The sequence below is a fragment of the Panthera uncia genome, chromosome B1 (genome assembly GCF_023721935.1).
Source record: "Panthera uncia isolate 11264 chromosome B1, Puncia_PCG_1.0, whole genome shotgun sequence".
Classification (NCBI taxonomy): Eukaryota; Metazoa; Chordata; class Mammalia; order Carnivora; family Felidae; genus Panthera; species Panthera uncia.
The window spans coordinates 55,253,050-55,259,726 of record NC_064811.1 but is presented as its reverse complement, the minus strand read 5'-3'; the positions used below and the strand labels follow the sequence as shown (position 1 = coordinate 55,259,726).

The window sequence follows — 6,677 nt, the reverse complement described above, 5'->3', positions numbered from 1 at the left end:
CTAAGACTATCAGAAATGTAAAATAGAAGAGAAACTCATGTTTAAACAGATATCAGGTGCATCAAAACATGCAGTCTGGCTCCTTCATGAGAAGTAGCAGGTGGAAATAATATTGTGATGGGTGCAAGGAGGTCTGGGTGCCTCCCAGTCTGAGACAGGCTGCTGAAGCTTGAATAAATCATTAAACATCACTGCACCTCATATATGTAGCAAAAGAGAGACTGCTAATAAGAATGATTTCTGTAATCCCTTCCAGCTCAATCTCTAATACCATGACTATTTGTTAGTCCATAAGGTTTGCTGACTACATATCAACTTCACTTTCCTATTTGTTAAACAAAGAACTGAAAAGTGAAATAATTATTCTAATGCATTGTTTATATATAACAGTGTCTTACTGTCTAGATCAACACATTAAATTGATTATTTTTAAAGAGGAAGATTTTGTTTTACTCAAATAGTATTAAATTTGCTGGTGATCTTTACCTATGCACTTCTGGGGAATGTGTATATATAGGCATTACTCTGTCCTAGGATTTGCATTGCCTAAATTTCTAATTAATTTCTCATTTTTACTAAAAATCTCAGGTATATTTGTTTACTGTTACAAGATGATGCATAGGATGTTCATTTTAGAAGCATTTCATAGTGATAATGCTTTATAATATTATAAACATCATTTTGCCTCTTAAAATATGAAATAAATTTATTTTATAACAGCTTACTTCAATTTTACTTAGACATTTGGTTCTCCAGGGATAAAAGAAATTGGAACGTAGATGCTGAGAGTTAATGTTTTTAGCATATTGATAAATGAGAAACATCGAAATTGTTGCAGTTACTAAATACCTGCTATATGCCAGACATTGTAGTAGTTACATTGCAAATATTATCTCTGGTCTCCAGAGCAGCTATGTTGGGTTACTGTGTCTGATTAACACATGAAAGAAGTGATCCAGGAGTCCACATCCTAAATACACAGTACCCTGGATTTCCAAAAACCTCATTATGATGACCTAGCTCTTAAAATAAGACTTTGGCACTTCGTAATAAGATAGAGTAGTATAATAAGCATTTTACGGTGTCTATACATTAATTGTACCCAGAAGCACTGAAAAGTAGCTAAATCAGTAGCTTATGCTCTAAAACAATTTCTCAAAGGACCTTAAAGTACACTGACATTAATTTCTTTAAAAATATTTTTAGAACTATGTTATTATATTTTACAATATTATAATGCATGTAGAATAACAAAAAGGATAAGTGAAAAATATTACCTTGCTTCTTAAATGGAAGACAAGAAGTACAGGCAGTCAGATATCTGAAATGGGTTATCACTCACTATTTAAACCTAGTTCCTCCACGATATGGTAATTCTGTGGTTTAAAATACCTGAAAAGGATTTGAATTCTGAGAAGCCATGATGATTAGAAGTAGTTTCTCCATCCAATATTTGTACCACATATTCCAAGGAGCACTTCCACTTAGCTTGATTTAGAACATGATAACAGGAAATGAGGATGTTGTAATGTGTAGTGATTATTCTGTGTTTGTGCAGCTTACCTCTGCTATGTACTGGTTAAGTGGTTCATGATAAGTATTTATTTTTTTCCTAGAGGCACACCAGTGTCCCTTCTTATCAAAAACATCTTGAACAAATACTTAAAGTGACATTTGGGATATGTTAATTAAAATTTCATTAACGTATGAAAAATAATACTCCTTATATTTATTGCTTACCATTTGCCACCACTAAACATGGTTATCGTATGTAAGTCCATGCGATATAACGGGAAATTCAGCAGTCCTACGAACTAGCGGTAACTTTAATAAGGATTTACAGTCTTAACTTGTCTCAGTAGTTTCTGAATCTGTAAAATATTAATAGTCATGCTGAATCCAATTATAAATTGTAACAATTAGCCACAATTTATGCAAAGTGAATTGGTATCTACATGGCACCTACTTTTTCACAAGTCACAAAATGAAATGGCTGTGGTAACCAATCAGATTACATGTGTACTGAAGGTAGGTCCAGGTTTAAGGAAAATAAAGTATTGTGGGGACTGTAGCCTTCCTGAAAGTTCAAGCCTAGCCTGAAGGGAAAAGCCAATACTCAGCTCCAGTCAGTTTTGACATGTAATATACATGCTCTATAGCTGCCACATCTTCCATTTTTTTTAAAGATAAGCCAAGCGCTTCATTACTCATTCAGAATTCTTTGTATATTGATTGTAACGAATTAAAATTCTTTAAAAATATTGTGTCTGCTGACAGAACCAAAACACAACTGGATCTTGCCCAAGTGCTGCCAATTTGAGATTTCTGGAGAAAATGCTAGGTCCTAGGCTCACGTAATTATTAGAAACGGAATCATTTTGGAAAACCAAGTCTTCTGATTTGCTGAAGCATTGATGTTTAAGTATCAAGAAGGTAAAATCCCTAATAATTTTGTGTAGAAATCTTTGTAAAATTTACCACACACATGACTACACTCTCAACACTAGGGAAGACCAATTATTAATATTTGGTATTAACCACAGATAGCTTTTCCCCCATGGGATTATGTTTCATGGAACTGCCATTTTTTCATCTGTTTCAGATTTTTAATTTCTTTTAATGTTTATTTATTTTTGAGAGAGAGACAAAGCACAAACAGGGGAGGGGCAGAGAGAGAGAGGGGAAGACACAATCTGAAGTAGGCTCCAGGCTCTGAGCTGTCAGCACAGAGCCCGATGCGGGGCTCAAACTCACGGACTGTGAGATTGTGACCTGAGCCGAAGTCAGAGGCTCAACTGACTGAGCCACCCAGGTGCTCCATTTCAGATTTTTATGACTCTTTTTCTGCTGCCTATCAATCATCTTTTGTTTGTTTGTTTGTTTGTTTTGTTTTTGTTTGTTTTTGTTTTTGAAATCATTTAAGTAACTTTGTCCTCTGGAGAAGAAGAAATCGGACTTTTCATTGTTGCATATCTGCAACTTTAGTTGGTCTGACACTTGGTTGATATTTAGTAAATGCTTTCATTTCACTTAACAACCAGGACTACTTGCCTTCAGCAGCAACAGCTTCTGCTCTTACTTATTGCTTTCAGTTTTTGAGACCATAGAAACCAGACAACCATGCTTGTTGATTTCTGTGACTCTCCCAGTAACTGTTCTATGGGTTCATTCATTATAAGACATGAGTCCATCTGCTCCTCTCCCAACCCCCAAGAACTTACCTATATGTTTATCCCCTTCTCCTCTTAAAGTTTTATTTGCTTCATTTGTACTTGCTCCTTTGCTTAGTCTACAGTATCCTCAATTCTTCAGTCTACAGGTCCCATGTCATCATTCTGTGCCACCCACACTGGCTACATTATGCATTTCTCCTTTCACTCATCACCAAACTTCCTGAAGGACTTCATACTTGTAGCTTCTTCCTTCTAACCTTCAATCCATTGCTTCTGCACCAGTTTATCTTCCATTGGCTAGATAATTGCAACGAATTTCCTTATATGTCTTCCATTTTCTTGTTATCTCTAAAATGCACTTTCCACACCTTTCTCACAAATATTCTCTTTCTAAAATGTATGTAACAAATCATGTTACTCAACCAAAATATTTGTATAGTTTCTGATAAGAACAGATACTACACTTGATCTTAGCCGAAAGGCCAAGGAGCGCTGTATGGTTTCTTATACTGTCTACGGTAATGTTCAAGATACTTAACAGAGAATTCAAGATCATTCAGAATCTTCCCAGGAGTCATTTCTGACCCCACTTCCTGACATTTCTTATGCCTTATCACAATCTTTCCAGAGCACGCTATGGATGTGTGTTAGAGCACACTATGACTGGGAATGGCCTTCTATCACATTCTCTGCCTTGTAAATGCAAATGAAATTTGAACCATCTCTGAATAGGTCTCCCAAATCTTTGATATACTTGAATTTTTCATATATGCTATCAACAAAATATTTGTACAGATGCTGAAGTTGAAAATGTAGTTAATACTCTCTACTTAATTCAGTGAACAATTCTTGAGTACTTAGTGTGTGCCAGGAGTTATCCTAAACATCTGGAAGAAAGCTATGAACAAAAGAAAACGTGGTTTTCATGAAGTTTATATTTTAATTGGTTAAGATATTAACACATGATAAATAATAAAGCATTGGTTCCATCACTGCATGCTATGGGAAAACTGAATTGAAGATACTGGATAGAAAACAGTCGTAGGGATGAGGTGTTCATTATCTAGTAAGATGGCCATGAAAGGACTCCTTGAGCAGAAAAGTAAAAATTTGAAGGAAGTGAGAAAGTAAACCTTGCAGATATTTCAGAAGGAACTCATCTGCAAAGGTCCTAGAATATAAGTATGCCTGGCAAGATTCAGAAATATTGAATAGATCAGTATGGTTGGAAAATAGTAAATTTGGTGGAAACAAAGAGAAAAAATGAGGCCAATGATACAGGGCTCTTGAGTATTGCCAGGACTTCAAGAAAGCAACTACACTGAATGGAAACTGATGTCAAGCAGAAGATAACTTGGGAAAAAGCAGACTGAAGAGGTTAAGAGAAGAGACATGGCCCATTTAGAGACTGGAATAATAATCGAGACACATGATTATGGCAGCAGAGAGGGTGATGAGAAATTGTCACATTCTAGTTATACTTTGAAGTTAGAGCAAATGGAATTTAATAGATTAGAAGTGAGGCATGAGAGAAAGGAAAATTTCACTAATTACTCCAGATTTTTGGCTTGATCACCTGGAATAACCTGGTTACCATTGACTGAGATGGAAAAGATAGAGACAAGGCTGGTTTGTGGGGAAAACATGAGGAGCTTAGTTTTCTAAGAAGTTAAGTTTCAGGTGCCGATTATAAATTTCATTAGAATATAGAGTAAACAGTGTACAATTACACTTACTTACCTAATGGGATTGATGACAATACTAATGGACGTACTGAACACAGAACCCTTCTCAGTGTCAACTATCAACATCCCAGCCTTTGCTGATACGACTGATATGCAGCTAATAGGAAAATGGAAAGAAAAGGAAACTCTTACCATTAGTTAGAAATAAAAGGTTCGGAGTAGACAAGTTCAGTAGGATATAAATAAACTGAGAGAAAGGAAGTTCTATAGTATAGGAAGTCCTATATTATTTCACTGGGAGTGTGTATGTACTTGTTGTCATATGTTTAATATCTTACAGTGATTATATCTATAGTTCATCAAGACACTCACACACAGAATGTCCTTAGGTATAAGAATGAGGTGGTCCAGAAAGAAAATAATGTGTGGAGGAGTTTGTACAAAGTTGAGAGAATTAAGAGGTAGGTCATGAGAAAACAGGTACAAAGGCCAACAGTTCTGTGAGAATGGAAGAAAACTCAAACACGGGTTAACAAGAGCTAGGAATAATTCAAGAAATTTCAATTATTAAAAATGTCATAAATAGATTAGTGCATAAGATTAGTGAATATCATTAAAAATGTCAATAATCGGCTAGTGAATGTTGATGCCTTGGAAATAATTTGGAACCTTTCATTAATTTCTAAGTCTGAGAGGAAGTGGCCTCCGGTAGGAAAACAAACATGAAATTAATGTGAGCCGTGAAGAATGATTTGTGAGAAATATATATAACTACTTCTATTTCTATAAAGGTTTAATTCAATATATTTTTTGTATGTTTTGAGAAATCTATTAATACATTCTTATGCACATTCCAAAAATACTTTTAAATTAAACATCTACTGTCTATTGTAATAGCAATGTGCATGTGTAGTACAAATATAAAGTAATGCCAGGGAAGGAGACAAATTTCAGAATCATGCTTACTGCTGAGGAGCTTGGTTGGAAATGGAACTGAGTGGGGAAAACAACACTTCAGTTGTATTGATAACAATTTCTCTTTTCATTAACTAAGAGTTTTTAAAAAATTAAGGTATAATTTATGTTCAGTGAAATACACATATTCTAAGGTGTTGGAAGGCTGAGCAGACATGAAAATGAGAGAGACTGTGGGGGATCCTGGGGGCTCAGTCGGTTAAGTGCCCAACTCTTGATTTCGCCTCAGGTCACAATCTCAGGGTTCCTGAGATGGAGCCTTGCGTGGGCTCTGCACTGACAGCGTGGAGCCTGCTTGAGATTCTCTCTCTCCCTCTCTCTTGGCCCCTTCCCTGCTCACATGCGTGCATGAACATTTGTGTGCTCTCTCTCAAAATAATTAACTAACTAAATACATAAATAAATAAACATTAAAAGAGAGAGAGAGAGAGAGAGAGAGACTGACATGTGGGAGAAGAACCAAAAGTTTGATTGTGAGAGAAAGATTGGCAGGACCTGAGGTAAAGGCCCACAGGAGCTAAGGGTTTATATCTCATTTTGGGGATAGTGGGCAGTATGAAATACTTTAAGCTGACATGTGACATGGGAAGAATTGCATTTTAAATTAATCATCATGGCATCAATATAGAAAAGGACTGAAGGACAGGCAAAACAGAGGCCGCATAACCATCTAAGAGGGTGTGAATAGATTGCTATATAATTATAAGGGCTCATTTGTAGAAACGGCATTAGGGGTGATGATTAAGACACAGACTGGAGAAATGTTTAGGGTAGGAGGTGGCAGACTGCTAAACAATCAATCAAACATTGCACAACACTTTTTCTTCTACTATGAGAGATAGAA

At 35.8% G+C, this 6,677-nt stretch overlaps 1 pseudogene; it reads right to left on the bottom strand.

Moving 5' to 3' along the window:
* Window positions 1-3,550: 3,550 nt before the first annotated feature.
* Window positions 3,551-3,667, bottom strand: LOC125924187 (uncharacterized; annotated as a pseudogene).
* Between the last annotated feature and the right edge of the window lie 3,010 nt (window positions 3,668-6,677).